General features: G+C 38.8%; 1 protein-coding gene and 3 long non-coding RNA genes across 11 annotated transcripts in view; 2 read left to right on the top strand and 2 right to left on the bottom strand.

Annotated features, from left to right (window-relative positions):
• The window catches only part of LOC126762974 (trithorax group protein osa), a 97,621-nt gene that overhangs the window by 15,455 nt on the left and 65,633 nt on the right, over window positions 1–16,533 (bottom strand). The gene's annotated exons all lie outside the window — the stretch shown is intronic.
• Window positions 450–2,624, top strand: LOC126763119 (uncharacterized). Of its 2 annotated transcripts, XR_007667563.1 has the most exons (5): window positions 450–822; window positions 918–1,248; window positions 1,361–1,699; window positions 1,794–1,843; window positions 1,956–2,624. It is a non-coding gene; the product is annotated as an uncharacterized LOC126763119 (long non-coding RNA). The 2 variants fall into 2 exon arrangements; XR_007667562.1 differs by having other exon boundaries at window positions 1,361–1,843.
• LOC126763126 (uncharacterized) lies at window positions 7,327–12,839 on the top strand. The gene is made up of 3 exons (XR_007667564.1): window positions 7,327–7,381; window positions 11,951–12,354; window positions 12,439–12,839. It is a non-coding gene; the product is annotated as an uncharacterized LOC126763126 (long non-coding RNA).
• LOC126763139 (uncharacterized) lies at window positions 14,290–15,955 on the bottom strand. Its single transcript, XR_007667567.1, has 3 exons — window positions 14,952–15,955; window positions 14,663–14,887; window positions 14,290–14,531 (listed from the first exon to the last, which is right to left on the bottom strand). It is a non-coding gene; the product is annotated as an uncharacterized LOC126763139 (long non-coding RNA).

Genomic DNA, 16,533 nt, shown 5'->3' with positions numbered 1-16,533 from the left:
CAAATTCATTTATTCAAAAATACCTAAAAAAAGAAACATTAAATCGCGTAACATTCAGATAAAAATGCCGGCCGGCACAAGCTGTATTTTTTTCCTGACGTTTTTGCATTATAATTAGATTTACAAGTATTTACGTATGCCAAATAAGCACCATATACTCGTAAGTATCTCCAAATACATATTCGAACCAAAATGGTCAAAGTAATGTGTAAGCAAACTGTAAAAACGGTGAATAGGTATAACCAGCCTCGGATGAGAGAAAAACGGACATCATAAAAGTATTTGAAAGCACGTCGGAGTCAATTATTACAAGGCAATTAATTACAAAGACTAGAAAAGCATAGATGTAATATTTGCAAAAGTAAGCATCAGTGGTAGTGAAAATATTATGTACATACATACATATAAACATATACATGTATGTATGTCATTCATGCAATGGCAATGTGTCTGAGGTATCTGAGAGGTGCGCTAAGTCAATCAAACTATTTGATTGTTTGGTTTTTCCATCTCGATGTGACCATGACTTCGACAGTTCTGGCTGATATGTCACTTAGTATGGTGGTTGTTACTTTCGTCGAGTCATAAATCATAACAAGGAATGCAGAGCAACAACATGAATAAACGGCAAAAGACGCTGATGACGTTACAGGAAATATATCGACAATAAAAAATATGTAAAATCAGTGAGCAGTTGGACGGGTGAACAGTTTGAATTGCCCGACATAAAAAATGATGTTTTGCGATGAAGAAGTTATTTGTCAAATAACAGTTACAGTTACATTAGAGAATACTTAAAAATTTACGAAGTCTATTCAAAAGGTATTATATAAATACGTAGTGTAGTAGTTACTCAAAATAAATAATAAATACAGTGATTTTGGTGAAATTGACAAAAACTGCATGTATGTATATAGGGAAATAAGCTGTGCCGGCTGAGTATGTGGTCCACTTACTAACGAATGAAATGCGAGTATCGAATGAGTAACGACTATGTATGTATATAGAAAACGAAACACACACGTGCTGGCGACAATTTAACAGTGTAAGTAAAAAGAATGCCGACTGTTGATATGCTAACTGGGCTCAAACTGACTCGATTTTCTTTGTTTTCCGTTGTAAGCTCACCGTCGTCGAAGATATCGTTAGGCAAGCGGCGACTTAAATATACGAGCACGCATACTACAACGCAGCGATAATTTTCATAAAAACAACATCCGTGCCAACGTTGATTGGAGTTGGCGAAAGGTAAACGGCAAAATGTTGCAATGCAACACGCCTGTTGCTTTCAAACCTCTGTTGATTGCCACTCTAATTTGAGAAATTATTACATTTTCTTGTGCTACGGCTATTGTTTCAGCATTTTTATGCAATTTCGGTGGTTTGGCGGTCAGAGCGCAAATACTCGCAATATAAAGAAAAAAAAAAACGAAAACACACTCACTCAGTGAGCGATAGAATTGAGTAACATCCACAAAGGCTGTCGAACACTGCAGTTATTATCAAACAACCGCGGCTAAAATCCAACAAAATAATCAGTAGTCAAATCAATGACGAATGAATGTCTCGAACAAACGAACAAAACAACAGTACAAAAAAATTATCATATTCATGATAAATTTGTGTTAAATTGTTGACGACCAAACTACTATGAAAATATATGATAAGGCTAACAATCTTACGAAAATAATATTTAGAGGTTAATATTTTTAAACTAGATATTTAAAAAACAATGTTTTGGAAACTTTTCTTTTTGATTATTGGCACCCCATGCTTCTGAACAAATATTAAAGCACTCAAATTTTGTTCGCACTTCATAAAGTTACCGTGACTGCTGAAGTATGTATGTATTTACATTTCTATTATTTATACATTTTATCAGTACGATGTTTTTTTTTTTATTAATTTATGATATTTTCACTTTTGCGACACTGTGCGAAACAACACATCAGCAGTGATCCGAAATAAGCGCGGAAAATATAAAGCGAATCGTGACATCGGACAGGAAAGCTATGAAGTGAGCATTTGCAAAAAATACGATTAAAGACAATTAAAAACTAGCACTAACCACGATACATGACAAATAACAATTATTATTTATAATAAATTGTGTTGAAAATTATAATGGTATAAAACCCGATTACTATTAAATAGTACTTCGACCTAAACCGACCGTTCAGAACGTTATATATACACGTACTATATATGTTTTGATAAATTGAGCGAATATAGCGACATGAATGTCGTTGATTTTGTCTGCTACCACTACTGACACTAAAAAATATTTGAGTATCGCAACGGTTGGAATAAATTGTATATGCAAGCAAGTGAGCGTTGGAGCGTACGACGGGTAAACGAACGGGTGATACGAAGAGCAAAAACATATAGCTAACCGATGTATAAATATATGAAGTCTGAGCGGGTATAGAACGGAGCTGGAGCGCTGCTAATTGAGTATCGGCTCACAATTTGCAGCGACTGGGGTTTTGCGGATTGAAATATCGAGTGTTGCCAGCTGAAACAACATGAAGGAGATCTCATGAAATGTTACTTGCCATAGAATTAAAATATAACGTTAAACTACGGTACATCACACATTTTTTTAACCATATTATTACCAAAATATTTACCCCATATTTTTTAAATTTTTATAAAAATATCTATGTATATGGAAACATTACTACCATTTAAATGCGTCTGTCAAAAGTCAATCGCATCGAAATGTCTCAACATTTAAAAATTCTTTTCCAACCAGCATGTTGTCGTTGGTTCTTTGGTTCTAAACTCAATGGAATTGGAATTTAGTTATGCATATACATAAATGCTTACGTTTTGTGTGCTAAGTGTATTCTCATAGAGTATATAAGTAAGTATGCATCCATAGAATTAAATGTTAAAGTACGCAAAGAAACCAAAGTTGATTGGTCAAAATATTAAAAAAAATGGTGAGAGAAATTATTTCGTCAATTGAGTTACTTTCTTCAATCAGCAATTAGAGAATAACTCAATGTTTTTTAAGATATGTACATATGTATGTATACAACAGTTTTTGTATCAATCAGAATTAATCAGAAGCTTGACGCATTTGACTTAACAGTTGCACGCTACTAATTTCCTAATCACTCGCCACAGCAAGCAAACTCATCCATCATGTGAGATAACTATAAATTTTATCGACAGACCTTTCGCCAAGCTGCAACCACTTGTTGGAGAATTCAATAAAAAAAAAAACCAAAAAAAATGCAAATATAAAACAGACACCACCAAATGAAACATACTTTAGTAAGATTATGTACATGACACTCCCTCTTGCGAATTTTATTGCCCACATCCATATCTCAAGCAATCCAAAACAGACAACCGGCCACTGCCATGGCCACTTATCACACGACCATACCAGTGCGCCAAAATACTCAACGTCGCCGTTCCCACAAGCCAACCATAAAAAACTATAAATGACAAGTCGATTAGAAAATTTTCAAACAGTCAGGGAAAAATTAAGCCAGCAGCAGAACACAGCGCTAATAAAAATTGAACGAACAATGCGGCAGATTAAAAAAAAATACGAGGGTATGAGTGTAGGAAAAATTAAGAACTCCAGTCCGCCTCTGGCAACGAATGTGACCAGCAAACGAACGAACAAAATAAAGGAACGTAAGAGCATTCAAACGGCTGACAACTCAAATGAATTACGAGAAATAGCGCTGGCAAACGAATATTTTTCAACGAATGTTGCCGTAAAGAAGAATAAGCGCAGCGAACGTAAAATCTAACAAATGTACGAAATGTATTATCTGCCCACCTTCTGTACCCTCGACAATCCCCTACTGCATGTTGTTGTTTGCAAAAGCAACGTAACAACGTACTGCGACGAGTGCGAGTGGTATCTGAGAAATGAAATTAAATGAAATAAACCAAATGATGTTTTACGACGGCAAGGCAAGAGTCAAATTGCAAAGGAGACTGCAACGAGGCGGACGAAAACATTAATGCCATATACACATACACACATACATACATAAAACAGTAAAACCGAACAAACTCAAGATTCGATTGTTGGTTGTTGTGTCGGTGGTGGAAGTGATGGTGATGGTGACGGTTGCCTGACGGTTCGAGGCGGGCGAGCATTATAAATGTACGTACTTTTTACTTACGGCGTAGAGGGAACGAACGACGACGAAAACAACAATGCTGAATCGAATGGCCGTCGTCGTAGTCGGCGCAGTCGTTGTTGACGATGACAAAGGCGTGTAGATAAGAAACAGAAGCGCACACATAGCACAGAGCTCACGGCATAGAGTGAGCATGTGGAGCTCAAAAGACGAAACTCAAACTCGTAATATACCTTTATGCTGACTAAACGTTGAGCGCTGGCTCATGGCCCATGGCTTATGGCTGTTGGTTGTGTCGTGGCACGGCAGGGCACGACACGAAGCGTTACAAAAGTGGAAGCATAATAAAAATGCGGAGGTAAAGCGGTGGTAGGTATGGTAAGCATATACTGTATATACATACCTATGTACATAAAACTCTATATAAATCTTGGTTGGGCTAAGTGGTGTGCGGCTTCAAAGCAACTTGACAGCGACGAACGGCGGACGGTCCGACAATAGCATGGGGTAGTGGCTTTAGAATGTTTTGCATTACTTACTATATGAAGAAATGCAAAAGATAGGGCGACATCGATGTCGAGACTTTGAAAGCACAAACACCGTGGATTTGTGGGTTGAGTGCTCGGAAAGAAACATTAAATGAACAAACAGAATCGAAGTGACAGGCAGGCAAAACAAAGAAATGAATGGGAAGCAACCGGCGTGGCGCATAGATAATGCGATCGACGAGAAACCGGCGAGTGACGGTGACTTGGCACATAGAAATTCAACAGAGATACAAGGAACTAACTAACCAAACAAGAATGGCCTGACACCAGTTCGAGTATAGAACACCAAAGAATATACGATACACCAGGGAATGTTTAGCTGTCTAGTTGGTTGCTTGGTTGGACTCAGCGCTACTGTTGTTTTCTGACTGCTGCGACAACAGCGATTCCGAACGATGCGGCCGTTCAGCCAGCAGCCACTTTAGCGGAGGGAAAAGCTGAAAACAAAAACACACAGTATGGTGTGCAATGAAACAGAGCCATCGACAACAGCGGCGATGACGATAACGATAGCAACGACACATAACATAGCAGGCAATACAAAACAAAAGACAGTAAAGCGGATTCGAATATGTATTGAAAAACAACAAAACCGAAATACTCAGAATGCTGCTAGGCACATACATAACAGCGCACAATAACACAACAACGTTCGTAGCAAAACCATTGAAGTGAGCAAAGCACTGCCAGTAATAATAACGCGTTCTCACAAGAAAAATATAATTTTTACTGATAGCAAAATCAGCAACAGAAGAAACCGAACACCAAAGCAAAAACAATAACAAAACAAAAGCAATAAGACTAAATACAATATTTTTTTCGCTTAGAACATAAAAGCTCCAAAGAGTTCTTGAGCGTAAGCGGTCTTATGTACATATGTATGTATAAAATGTTAGGGAATTAATATGCTAGAAAATGGGGCGAACGGTAAGATGTAGGACTCACAATCACAACGTCTGGGTTGCGCGCTTTGCAAAATTATAGCGAGGAAACGCTTATTGACGGCTGTGGGGCTTGAAGGTGTAGGAATTGCAAGGAATGTCAAAAAAGTTGCTATTCTACGGCTGAAGGATAAAATTTACTTTTAACTATGAAAAGTGGAAGCGAGGAAGTGCGACGATGGTTTTGCTTTTATGGTATTTAGTTGGAGCGAAGGAGGGAGGGATAGCACCATAGCAGAGATTAGGAGCAGAGAAGGCAATATTGAATTGTCTTTCACGAGTTAAAAACAGAAAAGAAGTCAGCAGTGATTGTTCTACAAAGCGTCCAAACCATTTATTTGTTATTGTATTTTATGAAGGTTTGCTACATTGGAGGTCGATGTGTGTTTACTTGAAAGAGGTCGGTTCGGTGGCTAGTTAGTGTGTTTGTTGAAAACTCTTTTATACTGTGCTTGATGTCAATGGCAAACGAAAATGAGGTTCGTTATGGGGTCAGGCTTGTCAGGTGCGTACCCAACTAGATTATTGGTCTCTATGAATTACATACGAAAAACATGTAAGATGTATCAGTACTATACTTTTGTAGTAATTTGTGCAATTTTTTGCCGATTAGTTCAATGTGGTTCGTCCACCAGTTCATTTTTGAACGCGGTTTTATCCAAAAAAAAAACGTTTTTCGAATTTCCAGCAATGATAACTCGAGAACAAATAATCCGATCATCATGAAATATTTTTCTGCCTATTCTACATATAGGTCTACATACGTAGTTTGCGTTTAATATATATCGGGATTTGAGAACAAAAACAAATTTTAATCATCGAAAATCGTTGTTCAAATTGTTTTTCAAAATATTCCCCATTAAGATAGTTTGCCTTTTATATATCGGGATTCGAGAACAAAAACAAATTTTAATCATCGAAAATCGTTGTTCAAATTGTTTTTCAAAATATTCCCCACTTTTGCATGCGTTTGAACCAACTGTCGAAGCACTCTTGCCACTTTGATTGAGGTATCTCCAAAACATGCCTTTTGAAGGCATAAACCCCCTCTTCAGGTGTTGAAAAACGTTTCAGGACTATACGGAGGATGACTTAGCAAATCGATGTTTTGAGTGCTCAAAAATGCAGTTGTTTCAGTCGATGTGTGAGAGCTCACATTGACCACTCTCTGAATTTACTGTTCTGTGCTTTCCAGTGGAATGAAAATTGTAAAAAAAAAATAATGTCGCGAAAATGAAGAATATTTTAAGTTACTGTAAACAACACAAATAGTGCTCGTATGTCAAAAAATTCTGAGTATAAATACCATCAAATATGTCAACCTTTACGATAAAATTGTGAGTTTCCAAATTGCAACACTAGTGTTGCTAAATCCCAAAATATGAAAGGGAACCTACGTACAATGAGCTATCGGTTTTTTGGTCTGCTCTGACTTTTTTTAGCGCCGTCGGAGATCTCGTAGAAATTGGCGTTTTTTGATGTGCCCTTTAAGTTTATACTAGTAGAATGCTATAAAAAGTAGAATAGCAACCTCAATGTTCTCCATGTTTTACGGCATTGCCGCCATTGTATAAGTTAATGCTTGTTTTCAACGCGATTCGGTATTAGATTCCATATTTCCATTTCAATAGCGGTATAAAAAATAACGACAATTTAATATAACAATATATTTATAAACCTACTTCACCATTCTTTTATCAATCTCCTAAACAGTCGGTTCTACTTTACAGGAATTGACTCGGATTTTATCCGGACATGAGCTGTTATCTGTTTTGAATCGGTAAGTAAAAACCATTATTTAATGGAACTAAACATACAAGTAGTAATTTTATCGAAACATCATCCCTCACTACACTCATCTTTATCAAATTAATCAATTATTAATTGCTCCATTAACAATTCAACACTAAGCGTTTACATCAAAGAGAAACAAAATACATAATAAAATACAAACATACCTAACAATAAGAATTGTGGGGCCTACTCGCTAACAGCATGGATAACGAGGCAGAAGACACTCAAGAAGACAACGAAAAAAGTGCAATAAGAATCAGCTGTCACAATTAGTGCCCCACACCACTTCGGCTCAACATATCACGAGCACTGTACGCACCACAACCATACACAGACACAAATGTGCACAACTTATCGATAGACAGACACCGAGGCATTCGATGTGCTAGTTGCCATAATGTTGTGTAAAGGTTTTGCGCGCCAAACATTAAATCACCTGCACATACACGACCCCATAGCATGCGTAAAGCTCAAAAGCCAGGCAAACAAACCTACAAACACTGCTTCTGCGAACAGTTATCATATCTCTCTCTGTACTTCCAACAGCACTTGAGAAACAAGCGCTAAAAATAATAAATAAACATACAAAAATTTAGTCAGGTTGAAGGCAGCTAGCCCAACAAGAAAATAGTTTAATTAAAGCAAACGCGTGCGAATGTCTCTGATTTGGGTTTTTTTGGGCAGCACAGTTTGCAAGTGATTTCAAGGGGGTTTTCGGACAGCAGGAAGTGGTGCAGAGCGTGTAATAAGCATACCCTTAACATTAGTATACAGTCACACGTATTAGTGAAGTGATTGCGGCTAAGTGGAACATGTGAAAGAAGTAAGAGTTATTGGACTTGAGAGCGCCAAAGGCAACAAAAGCCATCAATAATGTGACCGGCCAGTCAGCCAAGCAAATCAATTGGGAGGCAAGTATAAAGGAACGAGTCTTGGCCTAAAAAAGGCTAGCGAAAGATTGAAAATATTACTTCTTTTTATTGCCCACTTGTAAAAGTCATAGATAAGTGATTGCAGATACCATCATACAAGTATTTGCATACCGACTGCTCAATAAAGACCGCAATGGCAGAAAACGTAGGAACAACGGGAGAAAATATTAAAACTCAATAGATTATGTAATATGTATGTACATACGAGGGTTAACGGCAAAATGTGCATAGATACATAAAGCATAAATACCACTGAAAAAGCAAAATCTGTGTCAATATTGTAAGGGAACATACATAAATGGGCAGAAAAATGTGCATTGAACAAATACCACTGGAATTATGAATACTTGAAAACTACTACTACAATATTCATATGCTGTTTTGGCAAAAAATAAACAAAATTAATAAATAAATACCATTAATAATAAATTGTAATCGTTGTGTGTTTGATAACACAAATTTGTTAGCTTTGTAGTGCAGATCACTTCCGAGTTGGCGCATCCCGCATAACACTAAATGACCCCAGAACTGGGCATAGATTATGATTAGGAATTTACACTTTTGGATTTCGGTTTGAACCCTGGTACTAAAACTTTTGGATTTACTATCTTTGACATTCTATTACTCGAGTATGTTGTGTGAAATAGAGCAGAAATTGCTAATGTGCTAGTGCCACAACTACCACCGTTCCTTTGAAACCATGGCAGATCTAAGAGTACGTAGGAATCGGAGCGATGGAACCGTTACTCGCTAAGACTAATAAAGGGGCGGTGCAACATCTATCTCGGGCACATCAAAACAAGAAAGAAACAACGGAACAAGTCGGTAGAAATGTATCGAATATCGCAACGTTATGCGGCGGAATCGCTCACCTCAGAGAAGAAACCTCATCTAGAATCATGGAAAGCACTACCAAAGCGAAGAGCGTAAATAAGAATCGCAACACCTCGGTCAGTAAAAACAAAAAGTCGGACCGACGTTTGGGAAGCAAAATTCGGAAGCGTTACTGTGACAGACAGGCTGAGCAGGTATCATCTGTTCAGTATGCCAGTATGCTTGAGTGGGCCAAAAGCGTGCTGAGCAAAGATAGTGCTGGACGGGCAACTAAACAGAACGTGCCTTAAACGTCAGTCTAGCGGTAAAGGTCACATCAGAGAGACACTCTCGGTAAAAAGCCATGTACGTGAATTACAAACCTCGGCTACAAGGAATTTTAACTCATAAATCATAAAACGTTTGCAGATTAAACTCGAGTTCCACTACGCTTTGCTGCATTATACTAAGATACAGAAGCTGTATGGCACAAAGGAAAGACACCGACTTTTTATTTTCATAAATATTATGAAAACATAATGCTGCCTTAGAAAGAATTAAAGTACAAACGTAAATAAATGCGAAAGTATTGTTTTAAATGTGTAAAAGAATTGCAACATTATGTTGGCCAGGCATTATACCCACCAACCACCTGCACTTCCGACGCGCAAACATGCAACACAGGCTTTCTTTTGAATTACACACACTCACACAGCAGTCCACAATGGCAGACGAGTTTGCATTTTATTGCAAGCGGCACCTCATCTGCATGAGCTCCTTTATGCTCGGGTGTCGCCCACCAGCTCACTCGGAGTTGTTTTGAGCGTTTTTATAGGCTCAGCTGCTCGCGGAATTCTGACATTCGACCGTGTGTAGTGTGTGGGTAACGCTGCGTGCAACGCTGTTGTTGCTTTGTTCTGTGCGCTGTTTTATTAAAGCTCAGTGTTGCATTTTATGACATCCTGCGTACCAATGCTGCTGTTTATGGCTAGATATGTGATTGCGGGCAATGTTTCTCGGCTATTTAGCTGGATTTTAAGAAAATAGATATAGACATAGACGTGTTATCTGCATAGAAAGTGCTTAACGGAACGCGACTTTGGCATGTAAAGCGAAAAAATAAGACATCCTTTGAATTTAATACAATATAACACATATATGACATTACGTGTACATTATCTATACTAAACTTAACAACAATGGTGCAGTCTGCAAGCATGCCTACCCGCCAATTTAGTCTCTCGATCGAGTCAGCTGTGCGCCAATGCAGCATACCACAACAAATTACTGATTTACGAATACGCAGAGCAGCAAAATTTTAGACCACCAGCTGTTACTGCTGCCGTTTCTACATACATACATATGTATGTACGTGAATATGCTCAGCAGCTCTATTGAAATTATAGTCGGCGTAATGGCTTTGCCGACTGAATGCTGTGTCAAGCTGTGGCTAACTGCCATGCATTCCAAGCGAATGCTTCGGTCAGTTGTGGTCTCAACATGCAGCGGCATTTAGTTTCACTCAATTCAAATCAAGCTAAAATCTCCGCATAACTACTACCTCATTGCGAAGCTACAGCTGACGTGCCCCCTCCTCATTGCTGGCAAACAAGCGTGCTCGAAACTTTAATGGACCGAGATTTCTTGTTTATTTTACTGTTTTTGTGTTCGCCCTATTAAAAGGGTCATTTGAATTTAATGGTGGCAGTAAGGCAGGGAGGCAAGCGAGTGAAGTGAGCAGGTTTAAGGTCTTCACTTTCTTTTGTTGTTGTTGCGTCAAAGATTTGGCATTTTATGACCGGCTTTTGTACAGGTTTATGTACATACATACATATGTACGAGTAGACGCAAACACATGGAAATTACTGGTACAATAGTCTACACTTTGGTGTAGGTTAATCGCTCGCTATACAAAATAATTTTTAGAGAGTCGTGAACATGTCAAGGGGTGAGGGAAGTCATTAATGCGGTTTTTACGAAATAATGATAAGAATGAGAAACAAAACAGATATTGAACGTAAAAATTGTTTCGTTCTTCCAGATTTCGAAATTGGCTTGTGAAGATAAGCGACTTACGGAAGTTAAGATTATTAAATGAGGTGAAGCGTTAAAAGAAAAAAACGAAAACTTAGACAGCAACGAAGCTATGTATAATAAACCTCAAAGGTAAATTTCTTATAGCATAAAAGGGTATCACAAATATTTATCTTGATTTTGATCGACCAGCATTAGAAGTTCGAACTGAAAAATATGTTCGGAGGTAGTAGTGCTGCCTTGGACAGTAATCTACACAAATTACTTTATCAAATAAAATGTCTACCATACAATTTCCTGTATTTGATCGGTTAGTTTGTATGAAAGCTATATGCTATAGTGGTCCCGTATCAACGGTTACGATAAATGAACAGCTTCTTGGACTAAAAAATACATGCACAAAATTTCCGATCAATATCTAAAAAACGGTGTGATTAGCTGGACTATATATCGGCAGACGAACATAGCTAAATCGACTCAGCTGATCATTTATACAGATATGTATGTAAAAAGTTTTTATGCGGTATCTGGCGTTTCCTTCAGGGTTTTACAAATTGCGCGCCAAACTTTATATACCCTGTTCAGGGCATAACGAGAGCAGTGCAAACAAAGCAGAACAACAATGATGGTCGTAAAGTGACTGTGCAGAATACATCTACATATACATACATAACCGTCATGCATGCATCAATTTATAAGTGCAGAAGGCACATCATCTGGTACAAAACACACAACTAAAATCATAAACTTGCTTCCGCGCTTATTTCCATTTCCAGCTAATGTCCAAGCCATTTACAATCAACAACAACAGCAACAATAGCGCAACAAATTATGTTTACCTTATCAATGGCATATCCGACTAACAAACCTTTCAGCTGTTGTCCTACTCTGTGCGGCTATTATTAGCAGCAACGGCAATTTCGCGCCAACAAATACACGTCGACAACAAAAGCAAGTGGAATGCATACACTCTGTCAATCAAGTGCCGCTATGCTTATGTGGTTACCGGTATGCGTTTGCCTCTGGTGTGCCACGGAAGTGACAGCAGCCGGTCGAGTAGACAGAGCTTTTAAACGGCAATACACATGGCAGTAAATGGCAAACGGTCGACGGTTCGACGAGCAATCCAAGAGGAAAAGGTACATTCTTTAGCCAACAGCGAAAACATCGCTAACAGAACGTGAGTGTGTGTGTGTATGCATTGTGAACGGAGTTAAAAGTAAAAAAAAAAAAATAATTTTCACCTTTCTCAACAAATTACCAGCTTCAAAGTCTCAGTTGCTCCGGCAGCGGGGGAATATGCACGCGTGGAAAGAAAATGCGGATATTAGCAATAAAGTTGCAGCTGTGTGACATTCGAGGCGACTTAATTGAAAGGATGAAGAATTAAAAGCAACGTTGCAGTGCAGTTGCTCTCACCGGAAACCAGAAAATATTCTTTACAGAGTAAATTGTTGAAAAACAATAACACAAAAATAAAATAGCACACAACTTTCTGATTCGATCTAATGGCACCAACTACAACATTATAAAGTTTATACGCTGATTTTGAGTAATTTGTACTTGTGCTTTACTTCTTACGATATTGGAAAATGACAAGTGTCTTTAAGGATTTTGGTGTTTTTGTTGAAATTATTCGATAATAAAAGTTGTTCCAGTGGAACATTTGCGTCATATAAACAAGTTTTGTTGGTGCCGTTAACTATTTCGTTTTTGTTGCAAAACGTGCATTAATAGTAATTTATAGTACTTTCGAGCTTTCACCGTAACAGTTGAGTAGTGTGAAGCTTACACAATTGTTTAAAAATTTGAAAAGCTCGGCTTACTGTTAAAATTCAGCTTCCGTCATCATTTAAAAGCTTCAACATGTTTAATGGTGCTTTTTTGATTAGCTTTCAGTGATTAAGTATTAATTTTAGAAACAACTCATTATACATAAGTCTTTATATTCGCATTACGGCTTTTATACCTATTTTCTTCAACGAATTGCTTATGTACTTTCATCAACCGTTATAGCAAACGGACGGAAACTTTAAGTTTTTATACTTAATACTAATACTCAAAGATACTATCAAATATTCATTAGTGGGTTTCCATTAATTATTGAAAACGGAAGAAAACCAAGCGAAAGCAATGCCCAGTCTCAAAAGTGAAGCAAAACGAAGAACATGTGACGTGTGAAGAATTTAAGAAAAAGGGAAAAAGGATTCACAATGGTTTCGTGGTGCCACAACATTGGCGGCAAATAATAGCAAACTTTTGTGCGTGACACCTACATAACAACACCGCAAGTCAGCCTTCATTTATTTCAGCAAGCTCTCAGCAATGCACTTCAAGTTAGTAAAATTCGAGCGTTGCTATTGCAAACCAACAACAAATAACTATGTATAAAATAGCAACTTTGTTGCCGCCACAGAACTTTGCAGCAACACTTCTGAGCTTTTATTTCCATTTCACGCCACTTATGACGCAAGCACATACATACATACATTGATATTTGTGGGGGTGCATTGTACACTTAAAACGTGGCACATGCCAGTAAACACTCCAACTTTGCTAGCATTTGTGGGTAGGGGGTGGCTTATGCAAACGCTCAAAAAGCAGTTTTGCTCAAGTCTAAAAAAAAAAACTGAAACAACAGCGGCTACAGCAACTCTGCTTTTACGGTTTCAGTTTTTGCACTGGTGCCGCAGAAAACTTTGTCATGTGGCAGGCATGGTACAAATCGGTTGAAACTCTTGGCGCTTTCCTAATGTATTTTTCAAAATTTTTTGAATGTATTATATAAACCTTTTGCAAAAACCACGTCGAGTAGACGTCGCAAAAGAAATGCTTGACAACGTAGCTGAGAATAAAGATTTGTATAAGTCCGGGACATCAGATTATATACGGAGTTTTTTTTTACTATACTGTAACAAAAAATTTAAATGTTCCCAGGACAGGGCCTTGAATTCAACCCACTTAAGTAGAATATTCGTAATTTAGTTTAGAGCCTTCAAGTGCAAAGCAGTTAGAACGAAGTTTGCCAAAAAGTATCGCGTATTTTGTATTGAAAGTGTTTATTTTTTTAAGAATATATATTTTGTCCCCGTCAAAGTAATCACCAAAGATAAATGGCACGTCTACCAATACTCAAAGTACTTAAAAAGTTTTTTTTGTGATTTTGTTTAGCTCCTTCTTCGATGCAGTTTTTATCTCCTCAATGGTATCGTGGTCCTTTCATAGGCCTCTTCAGTTTTGGAAACTAAAATAAGTTGGACTTGGCTCTTGCGGCAGCTTCCATTTAGAAGATTGAGTTTTGGTTTCCACATCATAACCATAAACCCATAATTAGTCACCGATGTTTTCTGTACAATGCTAGAAAATTAACACCCCTTGACAGGAGAGAAATTAAAATACATACATAGATACCTATCGCCTTACTTTTCAGGCATCTGACTACCCAAATTCTGTATGTATTTAATTTCATAACTCAAACGATTACGTACCACATGACTTTTTTAGTTTTATAAATTGAAATCATATGTGCATTGTCCTCAAAATTTCTCCCTAACTTCAACCAGCAGCATAACACCCTTTTGAAACATAAGAAAATAGAACGAATTTGAATTCTTGGCATTGCGTAGTATTCCAAAGACGTCGTTCCAAAGTAACCAACCATCCCTATCCCTCCTTTATTCGTGTTTTAAACATTACAAAAGTTCCTTTAACGCCTGAAATTGAATTGAATTTTATGTGCGGCAAGCGACTAAAGTTGAAAGCACTATATACACATACATATGTATATGCAACAACAGAGCCGATGTACGAACGAAATAATCAAGCCAAAGCATTAAGTCGTAGAACTGTGGAGCCAGCCTGCAAAAGCCCCAGAGTCCGCAACAACAGCAAACAGCTATTGCACTCTGCATTCACTAAAAGCGAACAAGCGAACATACGAACGAAAGAGTAAAAAACAGGCAAAACGGGAGCAGGGAGTGTCGGCACACGTAATGGCATGTAGCGCAAATAATGCTCGAAATCGCTACAACGACTAAGTTCGTTCGCTCAACACTCGACCGAAACCATTGCTTGGCTGCTTCGATTCTCTGTCGTGCCATTTTCACCGACACACTGACGGTTCGTCCGACCGTCCAACAAACCAGCAGACTAACTCTGCTCCACCACTTCATCGTTATGCCGTGCTGTGCTCATTCACACATTGCGCTGCGACATTTGTTTGTCGGGCGACTCGGGGTTTTTCAACAGTTGAAATTGTTGTTGGCTGGTGTGCTTAGCTCGTCATTCGTTTGCTGATGCCGCTGCTACTGAGCACACACAAAGTTGTTGGTTGTTTGCCTGACGCCCTGAGTTGGCGAACTGGCTGGGCTGGCGGCTCTGACTAACTGCTGTTCTGCTGTTGCTCATTGCTGACGATGAATACAATGACTGCTGACTGGTGAGACTGCCACTGCCGCAACTTGGCGTGGCTGTTGCTGTTGTTGCTGCTGGTGTACGGGAGGCAAGCGATTTTTGCGACCGAAACTCGAAATGTGTATGCGAATTGGTACGGCAACTAGCTAGCTAGCTAGCCAGCCAACCAACCAACCAACCAACAAGCAAGCAAGCAAAGCGAAATGAGTTGGTTGGGAATGTTAGCTCTGGCTGACTAGCTATATACTCGTAGCTAGCTGCTACGTTGCCTGGCTGTTTGGCTCACTGAATTCATCGTACACACCGGCCCGACTACAAAGCACTCCGTTGTGTCGGGCACTAGCACAGTCAGCAGCAGCAATCAACGGCAACAACAACAATTACAACGACAACTAAATGGCACAGCGGCAATAATCGCAACGGCGCTGAAACTGACGTGAGCACTAACTTTTCTGCCTTTAGTGCTAGCACTGCGGCTGATGACTATGACTACATATCGTTGGCCTGACGATAGAGAGACGAGCGTGGGGCGTCAGGCAGCGCCGCGGCAATGGGGATTGTAGTAACTAGACGGCGGGCACACATACAGCAGAGCACAGCGAACAAACATACAAACGAGCCAGCAAGTTCGCATTAAATGAGTCGAAGCGAAAACACAAAAAACACTCACAAGCACACATACTTTCATTCGCCCTCGTATACAACACAAATGAATTCTTGTCGCCATTGCCGCTGCCGTCGTTTTGATGATCAAAGTACGGCATTTGTCTATGTGTGTATGCGTGTGTTATGGGGCGAAGGGGCGCAGTGGAGCAAGTAGTTATGGCGGCAAATGAAAAACGACAGCATCGTTGTTGGCACACTTGGCAAACATGCGCAACGATTCAAGAGGGGGGTCATATTGGATGGAGACTACAGTGTGGTTGGCATTTGGAGAGTATAGGTG

The sequence above is a fragment of the Bactrocera neohumeralis genome, chromosome 2 (assembly GCF_024586455.1).
Source record: "Bactrocera neohumeralis isolate Rockhampton chromosome 2, APGP_CSIRO_Bneo_wtdbg2-racon-allhic-juicebox.fasta_v2, whole genome shotgun sequence".
Taxonomy (NCBI): domain Eukaryota; kingdom Metazoa; phylum Arthropoda; class Insecta; order Diptera; family Tephritidae; genus Bactrocera; species Bactrocera neohumeralis.
Note: the sequence above shows the minus strand (reverse complement) of the source record. Positions and strands in the feature narration are given on the sequence as shown.